At 42.2% G+C, this 25,304-nt stretch overlaps 1 protein-coding gene and 1 pseudogene across 1 annotated transcript in view; both read right to left on the bottom strand.

The window, feature by feature from the left end:
- MAP3K5 (mitogen-activated protein kinase kinase kinase 5) overlaps nt 1–25,304 on the bottom strand; it is a 155,280-nt gene that overhangs the window by 95,930 nt on the left and 34,046 nt on the right. The window lies entirely within an intron of this gene.
- On the bottom strand, nt 4,478–24,364 carry LOC149311080 (uncharacterized; annotated as a pseudogene).

The raw sequence follows: 25,304 nt of genomic DNA, 5'->3' as shown, positions 1-25,304 counted from the left end.
AGTGATTGGGCGGTATATAAATAAATCCTATTATTTACCTTTACTTTCAGGCAAGGGACCACACCTCCAAACAGTGGCTAAAAAGTCACTTCTAAGAAATGTGTTCCACAACACCATCTCACCATTGCTCACATATGGATGGTTGGCTTCACTGCATCAGTATTTTCATTCTTCTTAAAAATAACTTTCCACACTCTGGTTCTAAGACTGAGTTAAGATTTCACTATAAAAACCAGCAGGGCAATCTCATGCTTCCTTACATGAAAGTAAATCCCACTGTGATCACTGGGTGTTCATAGGTCTCTATACCATCTTAAGAGATAGCACCATGACCTTCTTTGTTATACAGCCTTGCAAATAAAAGCCCAGCAGAAGATTTCATAAACAACTCTTAAATTCTACCAGAATGGTGTGAAGGACAAGACAATAGTTCCAGCGTCTCCAGTAAGACCCATTGCTCTCTTTTCTCCCTTTCTGCTGCTTAGCTTCCATTTAAATTTCCCACAATAATAAATAATAATAAAATTTTTATTTGTACCCCGCCCTTCCAAATGATCAGGGCGGCTAACAAAATGCACCGAAGCGCAAACAAGATACAAGATTAAAAACATACAATTGACAGTAACAATCCTTAAAAACAATAAAAAACCCCTTAGCCCAACCTCACGGCCACGAGAGAGGAGGGAGGCCCACAGGATGTTTAGTCGGGGAATGCCTGATTAAATAGGAAGGTTTTTAGGCCCTTCCTAAATTGGGCCAGGGTGGTAGATGAGCGGAGCTCCGTGGGCAGCGTATTCCAGAGGGCTGGGGCAGCTGTGGAAAAGGATCTTCTGGCAGTAGCAGCCAACCTAGCCCCAGGCACCTTCAGGAGTTGCTGCCCAGATGTTCTGAGGGTGCGAGGCGGAATGTACGGGGAGAGGCGGTCCTTCAGGAATCCTGGGCCCAGGCCATTTAGGGCTTTATAGGTAATAACCAACGCCTTATATTGCGCTCGGAAGCGAATGGGCAGCCAATGGAGATCTTTAAGCACGGGTGTTATATGGCTGGTCCTGGGAGCACCAGTGACCAGCCGCGCTGCCATGTTCTGCACCAGTTGCAGCTTCCGAGTTTGGTATAAGGGTTGCCCCATGTAGAGTACATTACAGAAATCCAGTCTCGAAGTTACCAGAGCATGTACAACAGTTTCAAGGTCCCTCTGAGCCAGGTATGGGCGCAGCTGGCGAATCAGCCGAAGCTGATAACAGGTACTCTTGACCGTCGCATTCACCTGAGCAGTCAGGTGAAGGGAAGAGTCAAGAAGCACCCCCAGACTGCGCACGGAGTCCTTCACGGGGAGCGTGACCCCATTCAGGACAGGTGGAACCACCGCCATTCCTGGACCAGGGGAACCTATCACTAGTACCTCCGTTTTCTCTGGATTAAGCTTGAGTCGGTTTTCCCTCATCCAGCCCATTACTGACTCCAGACAGGCCACGAGAGGAGAGACGCCATCCCCGGTCACTGCATCAGTCGGAGACATAGAGAAAATGATTTGGGTGTCATCAGCGTACTGATAACCCCGCGCCCCATGTCTCCGGATGATCTCTCCCAGCAGTTTCATGTAAATGTTAAATAGCATGGGGGACAGAATGGCTCCTTGAGGGACCCCAGTTTTAAGGGCCCTCTCATCGGAGCACACGTCTCCCAGCTGCACCATCTGGGACCTCCCAGAGAGGTAGGAGCGGAACCACTGGAGCGCAGTGCCCCCGATTCCCACCTCAGCCAGGCGCCCCAGAAGGATACCATGGTCTATGGTATCGAAAGCCGCTGAGATGTCCAAGAGCACCAACAGGGACACGCTTCCCCTGTCAATGCCATTTCTTACAATACCCTGTAAGAAATGCTAAATTCATGTTAGCAGTTTAAAAGGAGTGCCTACATCTATCTAAGTGCTATTCACAGTACTATTGCCTGCTGTTGCCCCCTGCATTTAGATAAGGCCACACCAAACGACACACTGATAAACCTTGGAAGTAACAACGTATATGTAATATAGCTGCAAATTACTTTTATTTGTCATGAAAACCATATTTCAAAAGCAACATAAGTGGGATGCAAAATATGCATGTGTGAGATGCTTTTGTGTGTATGTAGTGTACTTTATCCTTTACAAAAGCATTTTAAGCATTTTGAGCAGAATGTTGCAAGTTTTACACCATGCTCATTGCTCATCAATTCTATTCTTAGAGAGAGAGAGAGAGAGAGAAGTAGTACAATAAGCAGCATGGTGGTTTGTGACATTAATTAATTGTTTTTGGAGCTTTTAAATGAGCCCCATAGGGCCTGTACAGACAGGCCAAAATAAAGCTACTTCAGGTCACTTTGGAGGTATGCTGTTTAAATGATGCATGCGTCCTAAGAGTCCAGACGCCACGCCAAAGCCACACTCCAGTCCTAAGGACTTGAGTACGGCTATGGTGCAGCTTCTGGCCTCTTAGGATGCGTGTGTCATTTAAACAACATAACTCCAAAGTGACCCGAAGCAGCTTTATTGTGGCTGTCTGTACGGGCCCATAACTACTTTTCTTAAAGCAACTTTGCAAGGATGTTACGATGGGGGGAAAAACACTAATACATTAAGCTTTTAAATAGTACAAAAGATTCAAAAATACAGGGCGTCCTTAAAAAATGTAGTGGGCCTTTCGTATCTGCTGGGGTATGTTTCCAGGACCCCTCATGGATATCAAAATTTGTGGATGCTCAAGTCACATTATATATATTAGTCAAATAAAATGTTGCCCCTTGTATAAAATAGCAAAATGAAGCCCCCTTTTTGGATTGTTTTTTAAAACTGTGGATGGTTGATTCCATGGATACAGAGGGCCAACTGTACACACCCCTAGCAGCTTCTTCTTATGAAGCTATTTTAAATATAGAGTTTATGCCACAAAACCAAATACACTTGAAAAATTAAAGATTACAATATTAAAGAAGCCTTGTGAAATTACAAAAGAAACTCTAGGGCTGTCTTTGACACTGCTTTAACTGCCAGGGATCTGTGCTATGGAATTCTGGGAACTGTAGTTTTGTGAGATACTTGGCTTTCTCTGTCAGAGCGCTCTGGTGCCACAATAGACTACAGTTCCCAGCATTCTCTTAACACTGAGACATAGCAGTTAAAATGATGACAAACTGGATTATTTCTGCAGTGCGGATGCAGCCTTTAAGTGGAGTTTACAACTCTGTGCTTTGACAATGCAAGCAGTACATTGCTGCGCAAGGATGACAATTCAAACACCTTAACATTGTAATTTAAGATGGAATTTGTAACTGATTAAGTCAGCATTACATTTATTGTTCAATATAAATTTGTTTACTCAGCCTTCAAATAATCACCATAGTTACCATTAGCTGTTAAATTGGGGGGGGGGGGGGGTGTTGGATTGGATTGATGGGGAAATAAAGGTGGGTGTAAAGTTAGCTTGGGAGGTTAGTCTACATAGGTTTCTGACTCCTAATCCAACTGGCTGTGGGTGTCACACATTCCGAATCCCTCTCTGTGCAATGATGTAAAAATACATAAGATATTATGATATGTAACCAATCAGAATGCCACAAACGTGGTATGTGTTGGCCATGCACTAGGAACACTAAAAAAGAGTGGTCCTTGGTATAGATGTGGCTGTGTTATCCCCAGGTATCATAGGCGTGGTACAGACGGTGCTATACGCATGCTTATGGTGTGCTAGGGTTAAAGGACTGCGCAGCAACCACACAGTCCCTCACCTTAGCACATACTGGTGGCAGCATAATGGCGATGCCCCATGGACTCAAACATAACTGGTGTGGGTTCTTTTTCCTGAGGAGGGAAACTGTGCAGTTTGGCGTCTGCGGCTTCCCTCTGCAGGAAAAAACACCGCCGCCAGCCTGGACACAATGCAAGGTATGTACTGGACCACAGTTTTGTGAACAAATATTGTCTTTCTTAATTCAAATAACAAATCAAATTATAAAGCTATGTGGCACGTTACTATTGCTGACTGTGTTTGTCAGAAAAAATGAGTTTGCTCCATAAGGATCTCATTTCCTTATTCTTTATGGTAGCATGTTTAGAGATTGCAGCCTGCTGGGGAAATTTGAAGGGTTTCTCTATTAGAGGACAAACAGACTGTGTGTGTGTGGATAACAGCATTACTAGAAAAGTTGACTTATAAACTAAAAGCAGTTTGTGGAGAAAACAGCTAATTTCCAGACATTTGGTAAGTACAAACTTTTTTTTCTCTAAACCGAGTGATTCCTTGTCATATGGACCACCAATATAACACCTGATGGACTAGGTGAGTGCTTTTTAAATGTTGGCTTCAATTTCTAAACACAAACCTAACCCTTAAAAGCTTTAAAGATCCCCAGATCACAGCTGTCTAGCCAGTGCGTGTCATGTCAGTACCAAGTTATTGTCATTTCTCTGTTATTCACTTCATTCTTTTTGTGTTTTAAGTCATATTGTATTGTACACCTAAAAAAAAAGAATAGGAAAATTAAGTGACTTTCCAAGTTCTGCACTTTGCTCCCTCAATCAGGGAGCTGGCCTAGATTAACCCAAATGAGTTTGCAAATTTACACAGACAGACACATGAAAAATCAATCTTGGATGAATTTCAAAACCAGTTGGCACTTATTTCCTAAGGATAGGCACGTTAATGCTTTCAAACAGGTATCATTATCAATTATAAAATGATACATGATTAAATGGTGTACTGAGAAGGGTCGACCTCCAGCTACAATGATGAGGCCTTCCCATGTAGTTATAAATGATCTTAATAATGAAGAGGGTGAATGGCCAAAGTCCAAAAACTCATTTTTCATTACAATGAGGCTAATCAGAGGAGCAAACCATTACTTGCTCTTTAACAACACACACTCTTTTCTTTGCTTATGGTTTTCATCAATTTAATATAGGACAAAGGAACTGTACTTACAAATAATTAAGATGTATTTTTGCTTGAGCAGCACAGGGATTTTCAGCTTTGATTGGTAAGATTGTTCCCAAATTATATATTGTATGATGAAATTTTCATTATGTTAAGTTTTAAATGAGGAAGATGAAGAAAGGTATTATCCCCTCTGTTGTAAGCTGCCCGGATTCCCAGTGATTGGGCAGTATATAAATACATATTATTATTATTATTATTATTATTATTATTATTATTATTATTATTATGTCCTTTAGCCACTGAGACAAAAAAAGGACTCATGGAACATTTCTTTCTACTGTAGCCCTTCAGCAAACAGATATATATAGATCCACAATCATACGCCTGCTTACTTGGGAGTAAGCCTCGGAGAACTCAGTGAGGCTTATTTCTGAATGGATATGCATTACTGATTTATTTAGGAACATTTTATAACATGTTTCCTTTATAAAATCCCAAAACAATTTACAATACAAACAAGATATAATAAAACCAATTGTTAAAAATAATACAGTGATGATAAAATGTTGACAAAATGAAAAAGCAATAAAATAACTGATTAAAGCAATTCATTAAAAACCGGGGTGATGGTTAAAAACAGAGAAATAATCAGCAAAACACTTTTAGACATAGCATTGCACTGGTAATGTCTCCTTTGAGGTACATTCAGCACATCAAATAACGTAACTAAGAGGATGTTCCCACTTAAGATTTGAAACGAATTAAAATACAACGTTTTTAATAAAACCGATTCAAAATAACCCTGGTCTTATCCCGTGTTCCGAATCGCTTTTATTATTCGTTCCCATCTGTTTTTTAAATCGAAGTTTTTACCTGCAAGCGTTCCTACTTGGCATGAAATCGGTGTTTAAATAAAGCGATTCTTCTCCTCCATACCTTATTTGGAGCTGTCAATCAATAGTACGTCAGAATGACGTAACGTTAATCCGGAATATTTGGAAGTGATTTATCTTTTGGCATCGTTTCCATTTCATTGACTTTTTGTGAATTTAGCGAATTTAGGAAAGCGAATTTAGGAAACCCAAGCTCTTTCCAGAGGAACTATGGGATAGGTTTTGCATGACAGCATCCCCTCTTCATGTCTCCCAAGACAGCCAGGGAGAATCCCTTCAGAGAGCACAGAGATCAATGGGGGAGGCTTCTGGCAAAGCAAATTTAGGAAACTCAAGCTCTTTCCAGAGGAACTATGGGATAGGTTTTGCATGACAGCATCCCCTCTTCATGTCTCCCAAGACAGCCAGGGAGAATCCCTTCAGAGAGCACAGAGATCAATGGGGGAGGCTTCTGGCAAAGCGAATTTAGGAAACCCAAGCTCTTTCCAGAGGAACTATGGGATAGGTTTTCCATGACTGCATCCCCTCTTCATGTCTCCCAAGACATCCAGGGAGAATCCCTTCAGAGAGCACAGAGATCAATGGGGGAGGCTTCTGGCAAAGCGAATTTAGGAAACCCAAGCTCTTTTCAGAGGAACTATGGGATAGGTTTTCCATGACAGCATCCCCTCTTCATGTCTCCCAAGACAGCCAGGGAGAATCCCTTCAGAGAGCACAGAGATCAATGAAGGAGGCTGCTGGAAAAGCAGGGAGGGAGCACTCTTCCCAAAGATTCTCTTTCCAGGGTTGGAGGAGAAGGCAGATTCCATTTGAGAAAGGGAGGGAGAAAGGCTCTATCCCCCCCCCCCCATTGATCAGAGCCCTTCCTTGCCTGGGCGAGATCAGATGCCTCCTCGCGAGGAGCCTTCCCTTCCCTGTCTGGGCGAGATCAGAGCCCAAGTGGGCAGGGAATGCCTCTTCGAGAGGAGCCCTCCCTTCCTGCCTCTCCTCCGTTAGAAATGGGCTCTCCCCACACAGAGGGGAGGTTGCAATCCACCGGCAGATGCAGGCGCTTGAGCAGCCGGGACTTCAGGCACTTAAAGCGCTGAAGAGATTAAGCACCTGTAAACCATTAAAATAAAAAATAAAAATAATCCTTATCTCTTATTGAAAGACCACAGCGGACAAAGGGGTGAGGGAAGCAAAAATGGCGACAGCCATGACGGATGGGGACAGAAAGGGCAACTCCCCCAAGGCCAGCCCCATCGCACTCGGCTCCTCCCATCCATCTAACCCGATTTCAAAGGTTGTCGTTCCTATTTAAATGCTCCGGTTCCTAACTCGAATCAAGGGGAAAACGTAGGTCGGACCCTAGTGTTTTTTTAACACGCGTTAAATGAGGAAAACTCGATTTAAATTTTTATCCCGCTCTACGATTCGATTTGTAGTGGGGACGATTGCGGGTTGCTCTAGAACCGTTCTAGGTTTAAATCGGATCCTAATAGGAACGCCACTCCTTGGATTCGATTCAGAACACGGGGTTTCACCTAATGGGAACATCCCCTAAATAGACCAAATGAGCATCAAAAGACAAAAGGTACAGGTTTATATCTAATATGTTTCTCTTCTGTTTCTCTGTCACATGTCTGTTTGTATGTGTATACGTACACATGTAAGAAAATAACTACATCTATTTATATACAAGCAAGTATATATACACACAGAGAAAAGAGCAGTTGTAACAGTTGTAGTGTTGACTTGATTGTATGCAACACCTAACATAGAAATGAATGAGAGACTGAACAGCACGCCCATAACGCTGTTTGCTAGGCTTTCTTCACAAGGTCAGGAGTGAACAATCATTAACAGTAATAAATTCTAGACCTCCAGAAGGCATATCAACTATTCAGACTATGCAACTAGGATACTTTTTCAGAAAATGACAAGAACAGCACAAATGTCATTCACAGAAGCTTGTTTACAAAAGCATTCAAGTAATAATAAATAATAATAAAACTTTATTTATATACCGCTTTTCCAATGATCAAAGCGGTGTACAACAGGAATATAGTTACATAAAGGTTAAAAATATAAAATCTACATATCTCAGTATACATAAAAACACACGGCCAAGAATCTATCAGTCAAAGAAGTGCAAATCTATCACGAATAGTGACTAGTAGATGGGCATTGGTTTCTTTTACAAAACAAAACAAAATAAAAAACAAAAAAACATGGCACAAAGGTGCTTACAGAAAAAAGAAGGTAGCATGAAAACTAGGGAAGAATCTATGGAGGGCAATGCTCATGTTTAGCTGCCTTAGACAATATTAAAGAAGGCTGTTTTTGTTTAATGTCTGATTCAGTCTACAATTAAGTCATGCTGGTATGAGATCTTTCAGCAACTGGTTTCCCCCTCCCCCCTCCCTTTTTTTTATCACTACAGAAATCAGTAATACCAACAGTAACCGAAAGCAGAAAGGGGGAAGATCTAATTCATTGGCCCTCAACTCCTATCAGCAAGGCAATGATCAGTGATGATGACAGTAAGAGTCCAAACAACATCTGGAAGATCTCATTTTATTAAAACTGTGACTCAATTTAAACATGGCTTCCTCTGTAATAATTGCAGCTTCCACCTGCTGCTATTTGGGATCAGCTAATTGAACACAAAATTAGCATGTAGGTGAAATATTTACCCCCTGGGAAGAAAACTACTATGTGGTCATAAAGTGATCAGACTTCATGGGACAGCTGATGATCCAGACTTCATGTCTCTTTCTGGAATGTGGTCAGACAACTCCCAAGCAAATGGATCTGTTTTCTCCCAGCCCACATTTTGAAGCTCCAATTCTGGATTCTTATTGGCTGCTTTTGTCATATCCCTCTTACAAAGGCGAACACAATAGCTGTCTTGTGAGGCTAAGGGAAAACTGGGAGCCCATTGCGCAACAAGGGTGGGACTTCTTGTTGGGTTGCTGCAGCACAGCCTGAGTCTGTCAGGTTGGAGCCCTTGGGGCTTTTTGAACAGCAGGGACAACTAAATCGCCTGCCACCTGCCTCAGGTTTTTCCTGTTCCATCTGAAATTAGCTGCAATCCTCACCATAGCAGCAAGGACAGATGGATTTTCTCAGTAACACTATATTGTTTTAAGTTATTTCTGCTGCAAAGCAAAATATTTTGTGGTGGTTTGGTCTTGAATAAACAATTACAACACATGAACTGTACAAAAGAGCTGCTCCTTGTAGAGCTGAAAGCAGCGAGAAGTGCTGTTGTTATGGTACATACAGCTACCTACATGTTTGGGGTTCTGCTTAAGAGCACCCAGAAAAATGCCCGAAACTCACATTTTACTACTATCATAGGATGGGGAAGCTACTCTTTGGCGTACAAGACCCCAAGCAGACAACATCACCAGTGCTGAGCCATCACTAGAAAGGCAGTCAAGAATCCTGATGTGCTCCCCTTCATCCTGAGTGTGACATGCATACTACATCTTGCATAAGTTTTTGAACCTAGATCCACTTATCTATATTTTATGTACCACATACCTTTCATACTTAACCATCCAGATATCACACCACGAATGCCCACACCTGGATAATATTAGGGCTAAAGGCATATAATGTTCACCTGACTTTCAGTCCCACTGAACAAAATGGGGCTTATTTCTAAGTAGCTATATACAGATATAAGTAGGTATGTACAGTAGATATTACAGATAGTAAGATAATAGTAATATCTTAGAGAGGTTAAGAACAATAAAAAGGGCTTTTTGGAGTACTGTATATACACATGTATAAGTCTAGAAATTTAGGTCAAAAAATTGACCCCAAAAAACTGACTCGACTTATCCATGGGTCAATGTAAGAAATGTGTCTTAACTCTTATTTAAAAGAAGGAACCATTTCCTGATGAAAAGCAAGAGTATAATATGTGAAGTACTGACTCCCACTACTCTCTCATCCATCCAACCTTAAGAGTAAGCCCAAAGAGTTATGTCTGCTGGAATTTTATAAGTTCTTTGACACTGTTTTGCTTTGCTTCATCCTTTAGATTGTTTGCTATATGCCCCTAAATTCTACCCTCGACTTACCCACGGGTCATAGCAAAATCCATAATTTTGGCCCCCAAACTTGCCCTTGACTTATACATGAGGTCGACTTATAGTCGAGTATATATGGTATGTCCGTAGCAAAAGGAAGAAAAAGGAAATTGTAAGGCCACTATATGCAGAAGATGTTGAAATGCCATTAGGGGGCAGAAACAAGGCAGAAATACTCAACACCTTCTTTGTCTCAGTCTTCTCAGAAAAGGAAAAGGGTGTTTTCCTGAAGAAAATGGAGCAGAGGTCACAACAGGGAACACGCAGCACAGGATAAGTAAAGTGAAAATAAAGGAATACCTGGTTGATCTAAATGAATTTAAGTCTCCAGGACCAGATGAACTACATCTAAGGGTATTAAAAGAACTGGCAAATGTAATATCGGAGCCACATTGGCAATAATCTTTGAGAACTCCTGGAGAACAGGAGAAGTCCCAGTAGACTGGAGAAGGGCAAACGTTGTCCCCATCTTCAAAAAGGGAAAAAAAGAGGATCCCAACAATTATCGTCCAGTTACTCTGACATCTACACCAGGAAAGGTTCTAGAGCAGATCATTAAACAAAGAGTCTGTGAACATTTAGAAAGCAATGCCATTATCACAAAGTCAACATGGATTTCTGAGAAACAAAACATGCCAGACTAATCTGATTTCCTTTTTTGATAAAAATTACCAGCTTGGTAGACAAAGGGAATGCTGTAGATACAGCATATCTTGATTTCAGTAAGGCCTTTGACAAGGTCCCCCATGATATTCTTGCAGACAAGATAGTAAAATGTTGGCTAGACAATACAACTGTTAGATGGATTTCTAATTGGTTGACTGGCTTAGCCCAAAGGGTGCTCAACAATAGCTACTCTTCATCCTGGACAGAAGTGACTTGTGGGGTCTCACAGGGTTCTGTCCTGGGCCCAGTGATATTCAACATCTTTATCAATGACTTGGATGAAGGAATAGAAGGCATGCTTATCAAATTTGCAAATGACACCAAATCAGGAGGAGTAGCTAATACCCCAGAGGACAGGATCAAGATTCAATAAGATCTGAATAGACTGGAAAGCTGGACCATAGGTAACAAAATGAATTTCAACACACAGAAATGTAAGGTACTGCACTTAGGGCAGAAAAAATAAATGCATAGATATAGGATGGAGGACATCTGGATGGACAAGACTACACGTGAAAGGGATCTAGGAGTCCTAGTAGACCACAACTTGAATATGAATCAACAGTGTGATGCGGCAGCTAAAAAACCCAATGCTATTTTAGGCTGTATCAATAGAAGTATAGTGTCTAGAACAAGGGAAGCTATAGTGCCACTCTATTCTGCTTTGGTCAGGCCTCACCTGGAATATTGTGTCCAGTTCTGGGCACCACAATTCAAAAAGGGTGTTGACAAATTGGGAGTGGGTCAAGAGGAGGGTGACAAAAATGATGATGGGTCTGGAAACCATGCCTTATGAGGAAAGACTTAGGGAGCTGGGTATGTTTAGCCTTGAGAAGAGAAGGTTAATGGGTGATATGATAGCCCTGTTTAATTATCTGAAGCGGTGTCATATTGAGGATGAAGCAAGCTTATTTTCTGCTGCTCCAGAACAGCATGGAACAATGGATGCAAGTTCCAGGAAAAGAGATTCCACCACAACATTAACAGGAACTAACAGTAAGAGCCGTTCGACAGTGGAACACACTCCCCCAGAGTGTGGTGGAGTCTCCTTCCTTGGATGTCTTTAAACAGATGCTGGATGGCCATCTGTCAGGGCTTCTTTGATTGTGAGTTCCTGCATGGCAGGGGGTTGGACTGGATGACCCTTGTGGTATCTTCCAACTCTATAATTTTATGATTCTGTGAATCTTCCTAACTGCAAAGTTACCCATTAGTTTTTTGTAAAAAAAAAAAAAAATGAAGAAAAGGCATTCAATTTGTGCTGAATGTAGACCCATGTTTTGTCAATCTGCACGAGAAAAATTATTATGAGGATCTGAGGATGAGGCAAGAGCACACATAATGTCCAAGATTACTAGGTAATAATCCTGATTATGAATTCCCAGTCTTGAAAAGTAGGCACTGTCTGTGTAGCTTGCTTTGCAGCTCCAAATTTGTTACAGGTACTTTCAGAAATAATTTCCTGGTATGTAGTATCAGACCTGTCTGGATAGTACTGTATACTCACTGAAATCCTCCCCAAAACCTCCAAGATGTTCTCCCTAATCACAGACACATAGAAACTGATTTATATTTCTTGGTGAAGGTAAAACCTTCAAAGTCAACTAGTTCAAGATCCCAAGTTAAACTACCAATGCTTACGTCTCAGCCTCAGCTCAATTCAAGCTCTTATCTATCCATGTTTGCTTCTACGCTAGCCATGATCCACCAACTGATTTTTTTACAGATAAATCTAGACAACAGATAGCCTGGACAATAACCAAGGTGCTAGAGAAGCCTGGTTTATCCAGTTCAAGCAAGTAAGCCCATGAACATTTCACGATCTCTCCCGCTTGGCTCCACCTTGCAGTTAGAGTAGCTAGAACAAAACACCAACACCATCTCTAGATTGCTTATCATGTCTGAACTGAGAATGGTGACTTGTTTTTCCTTCAAATAAGCCAGAACCATAAGACTTATTTTCTTGTTAGCATATGGCTCTGGCCAAAACAGGGAGAAAGTCCATGGCATGTTGAGTTGCTTCTGTGTCCTGTTCAGTTCTGATATGCCAGGTTTTTGATTCCTCAGTATCACGGTCAATGACTGCATTCTCGTGTCTTCTGTGTTGTATTCCCATTTTTTTCCCATTAAGCATACAGTAAAAGAAATGCAGAAGAAACTGCTTCTTTATGCTGTTGTCAACAATGAGTAGGACAAGCATTAACTTTAAACTAGCCATTTCAAAAGTTGATTTTCTAATAAACCAATATTCTTATACAGTACTTGCATTTCACAAATAAAATATGCAAGTTTAAGTGTTATACTTTTGTGTCTTCAAGTCACTTCCGAGTCATGGCAAACCTAAGGCAAAACTAACACAGGGTTTTCTTAGCAAAATTTGTTAACAGGTTTGCCTTTGCCTTCTTGAGAGGTTGAGAGTATGGACGTTATCAGACAAGGGAAACTGGAAGTATAATCCAATGGCAATCCCAATGCAATCATGGGGTTTAACGTTATTGCGTGATAGACTACCACACACAATTTTGGGCAATGGGAAGTCAGTCCAAACGCAATCATGAGGTTTCACGTTATTGCGTGAGAGGTGATCACACGCAATTTCGGGCAATGGCAAGCTATTTTCGGGCAATGGGAAGTCAGTTCGAACACAATTCGAATTCATGTAAATTCGCTGAACTAGCGAATTCACGTGAATGCATTCTGGCCCCACTTTCTTTTCATTCGAAACTAAGAGAAATTACTCCTGTGTGATAAACTCCTATATCACTCTCTCAAGATCACCCCATGGATTCCCATGGCTGAGAGGGGATACGAAGCTTGGTCTCCAAAGTTGTAGTCCAACATTCAAACCACTATATCATGCTGGCTCTCAAGCATTGTACTGGAGATATATGCCAAATCCTACAAAATTGGATACAACTTCTTTTTTTATACATTTTAGCAACTATTAATACATTTTTGATCATCTCCACATGAACTATATTCTTCCAAATAGTTTAATACAGCATTAGTGGTCCCTTTGGAAACTGCACTCTGTATGATGTTACTACTTGCCAAAGTCTCTTAATTTTAGCACTGCCCCCATGTACGTGCATTATGGCACATCAACCTTAGCTTGTTTCGTTCTCACAGAAAGAACAAAAAAACTTTGCAAGTTTTCTCCCTGCTATCTAAGATTATAAGAATTTCTGCTTATTTTTCACATGTTGGGACTTTCTTCAGAAAGCTGCATGGAAAGTTTCTTTCTGAAATACTTGTTTTTGTTTTTAAAAAAACCCCACAAAACAACTGCTCACAAAAATTACTCTGCAGACATGAAAAATCCTGTGAGGCTGATAGGGATTTATTGGACAGGATGTTGCAGCATGTTCAGACACCATTCTAGGATGAAAAATTGGCAAATGTTCTTTATAAACATAATATGCATACAAGCTGGATGAGGCCAAAGCCACCTCCTTTTTAAGACCTTCTTTGTAACAGTTTTGAAGACCTTCTAACTGTCTACTACAAACTGCAGAAACATTATTGAGGTGCTTCCCAAACTACTTTGTAGCCCCTCAAAGTGTAGGGGAAATGTAGGACAAAATGTAGGACATTCAGGAAAATGGAGGACACAACCAACCAAAAGCCAAAAACATTAATAAAAAAACATTGTATTTCATGTTTCTCATGGAGGACATTTTGACACGCCTATCAGCACAACTCCAAGACCCAAATTCACAACTACTAATTCATTGGGGACAGAAAAAGAGAGAGAAAAGCAGCAACACATGCAAGGAAGCCTTGGAGCATTCTGAGCATTGGAGCATTCTCTGAGACCAGGGTTCGAATCCTGGCTGAGTCATGGAAACCCACTGGGTGACTTTGGTCAAGTCACACTCTCTCAGCCTCAGAGGATGACAAGGGCAAACCTCCTTTGAAGAAATCTTGCCAAGAAAACCCCAGGATGAGGTCGACATAAGTTGGAATCTCAGACCAAAGTCAAATCTTCCTGCCTTCCACTGATTATCACTGGAAACTGAAACAGCTGTTACTTTTTTCCCAGTCAGAAATGTATGAAATTTTCATACACAGTAACCACTTAGCAAGAGATTATGCCTCTTAAATTGGTGCCAAATGAGAAAAAAGGATATAAATAAAATGAATGAAAATAAAATTTAAATAAAGAAATGGAAGATAATCCATGCCATGCAGCTTTACATTCTAATTTTTAAAAAGGGGGAGTGGCTAACAATCTATTTAATTCTCAGCAGACTCATAAACAATTGTTTGCATTGGATGAGTTATTTTTATCCACCTGACTTCTTCTCTACTTCCTGTGCATCTGTTGTGCTACCTCTCCTCCATTCATTATTTCCTCTAATCTTCTTGTGACATGCTCTTTATAATGTCACATCTTCCTTACTTCCATTTTGATTGCTCTTTTCATGTCCTCCCAGCAAGATGAACCCCTATCATTTTATAATGACTGTTATCATACTCTCTTGCCTATAATTATTATATTACACTGTTCTTCTATTTTCTAATATGGATTTTTCTTGACAGTTCTTTCTTAAAATGTACATGTACGTCCAGAGCAAAACATAAGGCATTTGAAGCACCTAAGTTTCATATTGTAAATTTTAAAAAATAATCCTATACACATTTGATTGGGTGTAAATCCCACTAGACACAACAGGGCTTACTTATGAGTAGACTTGACTAGGACTGCACAGTTTAACCTTTTGTTTGCTAAATTCTCCTGAATCAAACTGATGGTCTCCTTGTTATCTGTGTATGTGTCTTCAGATCATCAATTAACTTATGGCAACACATGAATTGCATGCAGTTTTCTTAGGTAAAGGTGGTTTTGCCTAAGAAGTGGTTTTGCCAGTTCCTTCCTCTGAAATATAGCCTACATCACAAATAAGAGCATTCCAGGTACTAACCAGGGCTGACCCTGCTTTGCTTCCAAAATTAGATGGGGATCTGGTGCCTTTAGGGAATTTAGGTAGCTAGTATACATTTATATTAGAGCCAGTGTGGTGTAGTGGTTTGAAGGTTACAACTCTGGACACCAGGATTTGAACCCCCACTTGGCCATGGAAAACCACTGAAGCTGAAAGTCATAACCTTTCAATAAACTTATCAAGAAAACCCATGATAGGTTTACCTTAGAGACAAATGGTGGTGCTTAAGAGGCTAGATTTGACATGGGAGCTTTCAGTAGCTATAAATATTGCAGAGAAAAGTTTGCTAGTATAAAACATAAATTCTGTGCAAGAGAAACACCTGTACGTTAGCCATCATAGAAAGCATGCATTTATATGCTACTAGACGAAAAACTACCTAACCAGTAATTACATTCATCTAAATTGCAATTATATGTCCACAACAGAAAGCGGATATGACTCATCTGAATTAAATTGTTAACACTCAGCATGAAGGCTGTCCTATTTTGCAAAATTAGATTAAACAAACATGATAAACAGGTTTGCTTTCATTTTTCACTGGTAGTGCCTGGTAGCTGCAGGTTAGTCCTTAGTCTTTCAATTTGGTTTTCTACCCTGAAGACTGTGTTCCTGGGGAAGGTATGGAGGAATCTCGTGGAACTATTTTATTTTTATGCCACATATTATTTTGCAAAACAACAATTTTCAACTTAATATATATCTTAAGTAGCCTATTGAACAAATGAACTGGGAGCAAAAAGCACACACACTTCAAAAACTAGAGCAAAGTAACAATGGCACGGTATAGACTGCCTGAAAAGGGCAGCCTACCAGAAGCCTAATTTCCTCAGGAGGGAAGCCCCAGCCACCAAAGCATGTGGCTTCCCTCTGGAGGAAAAAGAACCCAGGAAAACCAGGTTCTTTTTCTTCCACCATTGTTACATTGCGAGTGCACCAATGGCGCACTCGTGACATAACTGGCAGAGCGCGCTGTGCGGACACTATGCGTCCGTTACGTCATAATGGCAGCGCCCGTGTACACGGGGCAACAGCATTGTAGCGATGCCAGTCTGTGCTAGGGTTAGGGACCGTGCAGTTGCCACACAGTCCCTAAACCTAGTTGTGCTGCCGCCATGCTACAAAGGGCCCATCTGTCCCGGGCCAATATATAGCAACTGGATAGCACATTTCTGTTTTTCTGGGTAATTCATATACAGGCTGAGCTAGTGGTCTGAGTGTTGAACTACAACTCTGGAGAACAGTGTTCAAATCTCCACTTGGCCATGAAAACTCACTGGGTGACCTTGGGCAAGTCACACTCTCTCAGCCTCAGAGGGAAGCAAAGGCAAACCCCCTCTAAACAAATCTTGCCAAGGAAAAAAATTGACTTATATTGACCCAATTGCCTTTGGGTCTATTTAAGTAGGAAACCTATGGCAAACAACAACAACAACACATCTCAATAATTCATGAAGTGACCATGCAGTAAATCTTCACAGTATAATTGCAATACATAAATACACACTTAGTGAGTTCAAAAGAAGGTTAATATGCTTAAAGGCTTAACTAATCAACTAACTTAGGGTACAATCCTATATTGAAGATGCACCAACTGTAGTTATAGGATTTGGTAGATGTTCTACTATACCAGCACAACTGCACATACTGCACACTTCTGACCATGGAACATCCCATCAACATTCTCCCCATCACCATTCTAGTGTATAATGCTCTTCCTGGAATTAATATTGACCTGATATTAAGCAGTAGTTTTGCATCTGCCCCAGGGCAATCCAGAACCTGAACCACAGACAAGTAGCCAGAAGGAGGAAGTCTCAATAAGATGTTTCTCCTTCTTCTCCTTCAGTGGCCTGTCCCATTTCCACTGCCAGTTTATTTTAACACATTGTCTGTTAAAACTGAAATGGTAACACTCCTATAACTCCCTCCTCATCTTCAAATACCTACTTCCAAAAATAAAATACAGTGCAGAATTCTAAGTATTCTGAAAAATGTCAGCAAACCTCTAAATCAGAAAACACTCCCTCAATGAAAACAAATGGGGGAAAAGCACAAGTAACCTTCTCCCCAGGTGCCCCACTCAGCCTTAATAAGCATGCCACATCACGGTTTTCTTGTTGTTGGTTGTCAACCTCCACTCATGGCAACCCTGTGAATGAATACAGCTTGGGTTCAGGTTATTGGAAGGGTGGTATCTCCCTTTATGAGCCCACTACAGTATTGAGATCATCAGGAGAGGCCTTCTCTCTGTCTCACCACCATCTCAAGCTTGTTTGGTAAGCACAAGAGAGAGGGACTTCTTGGTGGCTGCTCCTAGGCTCTCGAACTCCCTCCCTGGAGAGCTCAGGTATGCCCCATCCCTGCTCTCCTTTCAACAGCAGATAAAAACATTATTAAGCTGCCAGGCTTTCTCAAACTGACACACTTAAATGCTGTACAAGGTTTGTATAGTTTTGTACAGAGTTTTGAATATATTTTAAATTTTAATGTGTAATGTTTTTACCTTTTTAAAATTATTGAATTGTTTTTAAAACATTGTATTTACATTTTAATGCTTTGTATTGTTTTAAACTTGTACTGTTTTAAAGTTTATTAGCTGCCTTGAGTCCAAATACCAGTAGAAAGATGGGATATAAATAAAGAGAAGAGGGAAAGGAAGAAGAAGACATCTCCAAGACCTCCTATTCTCTACCGCTCTGCTCAGGTCCTGCAGGCTCAGGCCCATAGCCTCTCTGATGGAGTCTAACCATCTGGTGTGCAGTCTTCCTCTCTTTTCTACTACCTTCCACCATTGCCTTTGCTACTAGGTCATGCCTTCTCATGATGTGGCCAAAATACAACAACCTCAATTTAGTCATCCTGGCTTTAAAGGAGAGCTTGATCTGTTTTAGGACCCATCTGTTTGTCTTTTTAGTCATCCACGGTATCCTTAGCATTCCTCTCCTACATCACATCTCAAATGAGTTAGGCGCAGTACAGACCGCCCGAAAATGGCAGTCTTCAGGCACCCATTTTAACTCCGGAGGGATGCTGCAGCTACTAGACCATGCGACATCCCTCCAGAATTAAAAAAAACCAATTTTTCTGGGTTCTTTTCCTGGCACCCTGGTTACGTCGTGAGTGCAGATACGCTGCAACGTGTGGACGCTATGCGTCCATTACGTAAAGATGGCAGAGCCTGTGTGGACGGGATGCCATTACTCTGCCACCCGCACATAGTAGGGTTCGGGACCGTGTGGTTGGTGTGCAGTCCCGAGCCCTACTATCACCACCAAGACGTCACGTCCTGGCGGTGTGTACCAGGCCTTAATTTATATCAGCTGTCTTCACTGTCCAGCTCTCACATCCATACATTGTGATGGGGAATACAATGATCTGGATGATCCTTGCTTTTGTAATTAGTGTTATGTCTTTGCATTTTAGGATCTTATCAAGTTCTTTTATAGCTGCCCTACCCAATCCTAGTCTTCTGATTTCTTGACTGCAGTCTCTGTTCTGATCAATATTTGGTCCAAGGTATGGGAACTCATAGTCATGCTCAATCCCTCACAATGTAAGGACTCTCTTTCACCTGATCCCACCAAAAGGGGAGAGAAGCCCCATAGTGAAATGACAGAGGAGGTAATATCTGCCTAAACATTATAATTACCCAGCCAGAAGGGGTGCCTGGAAAAGGTTAAATTCAACACAGATGGGTCTAGAGAACACTGGTAGTTTGTGGCTATTTTAGGATAAAACAACCCCCTTCACAGGCCACAGGCTGCCTCACCCAGAGAAAGAACAGGAAAGAGCTGGCAAGATTCTGGAAGAAATGATAAGACAAAGAATGTTATTTCTCTTCCTGGTCTGCTTTTTCTTTCTTTCTTGACCAGGAAGGAAGCTGCATTGAGCAGCTGCAGCACTGAGGCTTAGCCATATAGACAGCCAAAGGGATCTAACCTCATTCCCTGTTTCAGGAAGGGCTGAGAAAGAATACTATATGTATGTGACTAACTAGAATGTTTAGTGAGATACAACTGGAGGAAATTTCCGTGTGCACATGCATACATGCACTGGAACCTCTTCTGACCAGCAGATTAATTCACAGAATCATAAAATCATAGAATCATAGAGTTGGAAGAGACCACAAGGGCCATCTGGTCCAACCCCCCTGCCATGCAGGAACTCACAATCAAAGCATCCCATACAGATGGCTATCAGCCTCTGCTTAAAGGCTTCCAAAGGAGACTTCACCACACTCTGAGGGAGTGTGTTCCAATGTCAAACAGCTCTTACTGTCAGGAAGTTCCTCCTAATGTTGAGCTGGAATCTCTTTTCCGGGAGCCTCTTCCGTATTCTAGTCTCTGGAGCAGCAGAAAACAAGCTTGCTCCATTCTCAATGTGACATACCTTCAAATATTTAAACAGGGCTATCATACCACCCCTTAACCATCTCTTTTCCAGGCTAAACATACCCAGCTCCCTAAGTCTTTCCTCATAAGGCATGGTTTCCAGAGCCTTCACCATACTGGTGGCCCTCCTCTGGACACACTCCAGCCTGTCAACATCCTTTTTGAACTGTGGTGCCCAGAACTGGACACAGTATTCCAGGCGAGGCTTAACCAGAACACAATAGAGCAGCACTATTACTTCCCTGAATCTAGACACTATATTTCTATTGATGCAGCCTAATACAGCATTGGCCTTTTTAGCTGCCTCATCACACTGTTGACTCATGTTCAACATGAGGTCTACTAGTATTCCTAGATCCCTTTTGCATGTAGTCTCATTAAGCCAGATGTCCTCCACCCTATAATCTATGCATTTCATTTTTTTTTTTTTAACCTAAGTGCAGTATCTTACATTTCTGTGTTGAAGTTCATTTTGTTAGTTTTGGCCCAGCTTTCCAATCTATTAAGTTCATTTTGAATTTTTCCTGCCTCTGGGGTATGAGCTACTCCTCCTAATTTGGTGTCATCTGCAAATTTGATAAGCATGCCTTCTATGCCTTCATTCAAGTCATTAATAAAGATATTGAATAGCACTGGACCCAGGACAAAACCCTGTGGCACCCCACTGGTCACTACTCTATATGATGAAGAGGAGCCATTGCTGAACACCCTTTAAGTTCGGCCAGTCAACCAACCGTTCCGGACTCCCCTGTGTAAAGCAAATTCTGTGTATGCTCGAGCCCCATTTAAATGAATGGGGTCTGTGCACGTGGTGGTGTGGTGGTGAGGTCGCGGGCGCACGCGCCATTAGTTGGAATACCTATGAAGTTGGAACCAGTAACCCATTTCTCTCATCTTTCACATATGTATTTCATTCCAGTACTTTGAATAAAACCTCTTACAGTCCTGTGCAAGTGATTTATGTCCTGGGCTGTGGGGGAGGAGAGTCTGCATTCACATGACTCTAGTGTAAATTAGCAAGTTTTTGTTGTTGCTGTTGTTTTGTTTTTGAGGGGGGGGGGGCTACAGCTGAGCCCAACAGCTGTAAAATCTTTGTCTGGCTTTAGGGATTAAATACTTTGCTTTGTCCATGGGGAACACCATATGCTGGTCTGGCTATGACAGCAAAATGTCTTATCCCTGTCTTAAGAACAGTATCAGGTGTGTGGTAGTAAAGCAAGAACATGAAACATAAATATTGAACAGTTTAATAAACTGTTAGTTTTTGTATAAATAGATCTGGAAAATGTGTTTTTAAAAAATGAAAATGGTTATGATAGTTTAAAAATACACTTGTGCAACTTTGCAAACTATACTTCATTTTATCATTATCTAATCTCCATTGTTTTTTCTGCTGGGAAACTTAATTAGTATGGTACATTAAAATTATTTATTTTTAAGCGAAGATGCTTTGTGTGTTAAAAGAAGCCTTGTCTAAAATACTTTAGCAGCCATATATCTTTGGCTGGAACAGATGTCAGTCTGAAATCAGAGGTGGGAGAGATGAAAAAACTCAGTGTGTGAAGAGAAACCCACAGGTGGCTTTCTCAATGTTATAAAGTTGTGGCATAAGAAGGCAATCACTACCACCTGAGTATGGGAAAAGAAAAGGTGACATGGAGAAATGAAAAAGAGTTTGTACACTTTTTATGTGTCATGTGATTTCTATTTCTTGATTTTTCCAAAATGAACAAAACAACATATGAAATATTCTTGAATAGTTCACAATATGTCTGCATTCAAATCCAACAAACTAAACTCTCTGGCATCACTCTTCAAAGTGCCAAATACATACTTTAATGTAGAAATTCATGCTAACAAACATAGGAAGCTGCTCTATACCAATTTAGGCCCTTGGGCCACCTAGTCCACTACTTACAACTGTAATGGGCAATGACTTTCCAGGATTTCCATCAGGACTATATCCTAGCCCCACCTGGAGATCCATGGTATTCCCTGGAAGTTTCCCATTCAAGTACTAAAATAAGGCCCAAACTTCATTGACTTCCAAAATCAGATAAGACTGCGTATGTTCAATATGACATAAGTGACAACATAGCATTAGTCACTCGCCTTATGTTAGGGTCAGTTCAGGCATTATACAGTATTTCGAGAGAAAAAAATATTGTGCTTTATTTATTTATTTATTTGTATCCCTCTCTTTTCCCAGGACTGGGACTCAGAGCGGCTTCACAGTACTTAAAAATAAAAATAGTACAATAAAATAAAAAGTACATTGAAAAGAATTTTTAAACTGGTCCAACATCGAACATCCCAGCCTGTTCTTATAGTAAATCCCTAAATGCTTGTGTGAACAGGTAGGTCTTTACCTGCTGGCGGAAGGCCATCAAGGAGGGAGCTGTTCTGATCTCCCTGGGCAGGGAGTTCCAGAGTCTAGGGGCAGCCACTGAGAAGGCTCTCTCTCGTGTCCCCACCAACCGTGTTTGTGATGATGTTGGGACAGAGAGAAGGGCTTCCCCAGAGGATCTTAGAGTCCGGGCCGGTTCATACCAAGAGAAACGGTCTGCCAAATAGTGTGGACCTGAGCCATGTAGGGCTTTGTAGGTGATAACCAGGACCTTGAATTGTGCCCAGAAACAAACTGGCAGCCAATGAAGCTGTTTCAACAGGGATGTTGTATGGTTTCTGTAATCTGCCCCTGTTAATAGCCTGGCAGCAGCTCTTTAAACCAACTGAATTTTCCAAATACTTTTCAAAGGCAGCCCCATGTAGAGCCCATTACAGTAGTCCAAACGGGATGTAACCAAGGCATGTACCACCATGGCCAAATCTGGCTTCTCAAGGAACGGGCACAGTTGGCGTACAAGTTTTAAATGTGCGAAAACACTCCTGGTCACAGCAGATACCTGGGCCTCCAAGTTCAAAGCTGAGTCCAAGAGTACCCCCAAACTGCGAACCTGTGTCTTCAGGGGGAGTGAGACCCCATCTAACACAGGCTGGATCCCTATTCTCCAACCTGCCTTCCGACTGACCAGGAGCACCTCTGTCTTGTCTGGATTAAGTTTCAACTTGTTTGGCCTCATCCAGTCCATTACTGAAGACAGGCACTGGTTTAGGACCAGGACAGCCTCCTTGGATTGAGGTGGGAAGGAGTAGTAGAGTTGAGTGTCATCTGCATATTGATGACACCGCACCCCAAAACTCCGGACAACCTCTCCCAGCGGTTTCATGTATATGTTAAACAGCATAGGGGACAACACAGAACCTTGAGGGACCCCACAGGTCAATGGTCAGGGGGTTGAACAGGAGTCCCCCAGTACCACCTTCTGGGTTCGCCCCTGCAGGAAGGAACGGAGCCACTGTAGAACAGTACCTCCAAGCCCCATCCCAGAGAGGCAGTCTAGAAGGATACCATGATTGATGGTATCAAAAGCCGCTGAGAGGTCCAGGAGAACCAACAGAGACACATTCCCCCTGTCCAGTTCCCTGCGTAGTTCATCCACTAAGGTGATTAAGGCTGTCTCTGTTCCATAGCCAGGTCTGAAACCAGATTGAAATGGATCTAGATAATCTGTTTCATCCAGAAATCCCTGGAGTTGGGAAGCCACCACACGTTCCAGAACCTTGCCCAGAAATGGTAGGTTAGACACTGGCCAATAGTTTTTCATTATTGTGGGATCCAAGGATGGCTTTTTTAACAGAGGGCTTACAACAGCCTCCTTTGGGCAGGATGGAATTCTGCCTTGTTGTAAGGAGGCATTGATGATCTCCTTTACCCACTCAGCCAGTCCCCCTCTGGCCTGTTTAACAAGCCAAGAAGGACAAAGGTCCAAGATACATGTGGTGGCTTTTACCTCTCCAAGGATCCTGTCCACATCATCAGGCTGCACAAGCTGAAAAGTATCCATTAACACTGGACTGATAGGAGCCAAGGTTGCATACACTGACACTGTATCAACTGTAGCATCCAAGTCGGAGCGGATCTGAGCGACTTTATCTGCAAAATGCCGTGCAAATTCTTCACAGCGAGCCTCCGAGTGGTCTGTATCCTTTACCTGAGGGTGAGGGTGTAAAAGGCCCCTGACCACTCGGAACAGCTCTGCTCCTTGCAGATGCAATGCTGGCAGCAAAAAATGATTTCTTTGCTGCCCACATTGCCACAGAGTAGATTTTCAAATAGGCTCTAGCCCGAGTTTGATCACATTCATTCCGAGTTTTCCGCCAACATCGCTCTAGTCTCCGCCTCATTTGCTTCATCACCATCAACTCCCTGGAGAACCAGGGGGCTGGTTTGGCTCCACTCCATGAGAGGGGACACTCAGGAGCGATTGTGTCCACCGCCCTGGCCGCTTCCCTATTCCAAAGGTTGGCCAGGGCTTCAACAGAATCACCCGCCAAGGTGACAGGAAATTCCCCAAGAGCCCTCAGGAATCCATCTGGATCCATCAGCCCCCTGGGGCAGACCATCCTAATCGGTCCCCCACCCCTGCAGAGGTTCTGAGTCCCAGCGAGTCTAAATCTGACCAGATAATGATCTGTCCATGACTATGGAACTGTGGAGAGTTCTTTCACAACAAGATCATCATCATTCCACCCAGTACAGAAAACAAGGTCCAGAGTGTACCCAGCAGCATGAGTAGGTTCAGATACCACTTGAGAGAGACCCATGGTTGTCATGGAGGCCATGAAGTCCTGAGCCACTCCTGAAAGGGCAGTCCCAGCATGGATGTTGAAGTCCCCCAGTACTAATAGATGTGGAGACTCCAACACCAACCCCGAGACCATCCCGGTTAGCTCAGGAAGGGAGACTGTTGTGCAGCGGGGTACCCTCTTGAGCTCCCCTCTTCCTTGGTGTTTTAACTGTCTCCTCTCTCCATATCTCCCTCTGCCTTGAATGACTCCAATGGGTTTTCCCTGAATCTGTATATCCCCTCCTTTCTGAGGAAAATACATCCTTCCTATTAAATTGACAGGAACGGGGGGGGGGGGGGAGGGACAGGTAGCTAGTAAAGCTGGATGCCGTTTGGTTAGTCTCCTGCAGAAGTCCCAGCCTTATACCTCAGGCAGGCAAGGTAGCTGTGCTGGATGAAATAGTGTATGCTGAGTCAAGGACTCAGTCCTGCAAGGACTCAGTCCAGCGAGGGAAGTAGAGGTCTAGGCAGCAAGAACAGAAGCCTCTTCCTCCCTGCAGCCTCCAGACAGAACTTGTGGGCCTCTGTCTTTTCCATATGTTGTCTCCTTCCCTTCTCTCCCTCTGTTACCATAAGGGACTAGGGATCTAATATAGTCAGATACTGCTGGACAGGGAGGCATCTCTGGAGAGAAGTGGCAGTTGGTTTCAGTGCCTCTTGGGGGAGGAATACAATCTGAACCACAGTGTTCAGGGGAAGATGGTCCAGGGCTTGAC

This window comes from Sceloporus occidentalis, unplaced genomic scaffold, assembly GCF_023333645.1.
Source record: "Sceloporus occidentalis isolate IW3139 unplaced genomic scaffold, rSceOcc1.0.p SCAF_6, whole genome shotgun sequence".
In the NCBI taxonomy this organism is placed as follows: Eukaryota; Metazoa; Chordata; class Lepidosauria; order Squamata; family Phrynosomatidae; genus Sceloporus; species Sceloporus occidentalis.
Note: the sequence above shows the minus strand (reverse complement) of the source record. Positions and strands in the feature narration are given on the sequence as shown.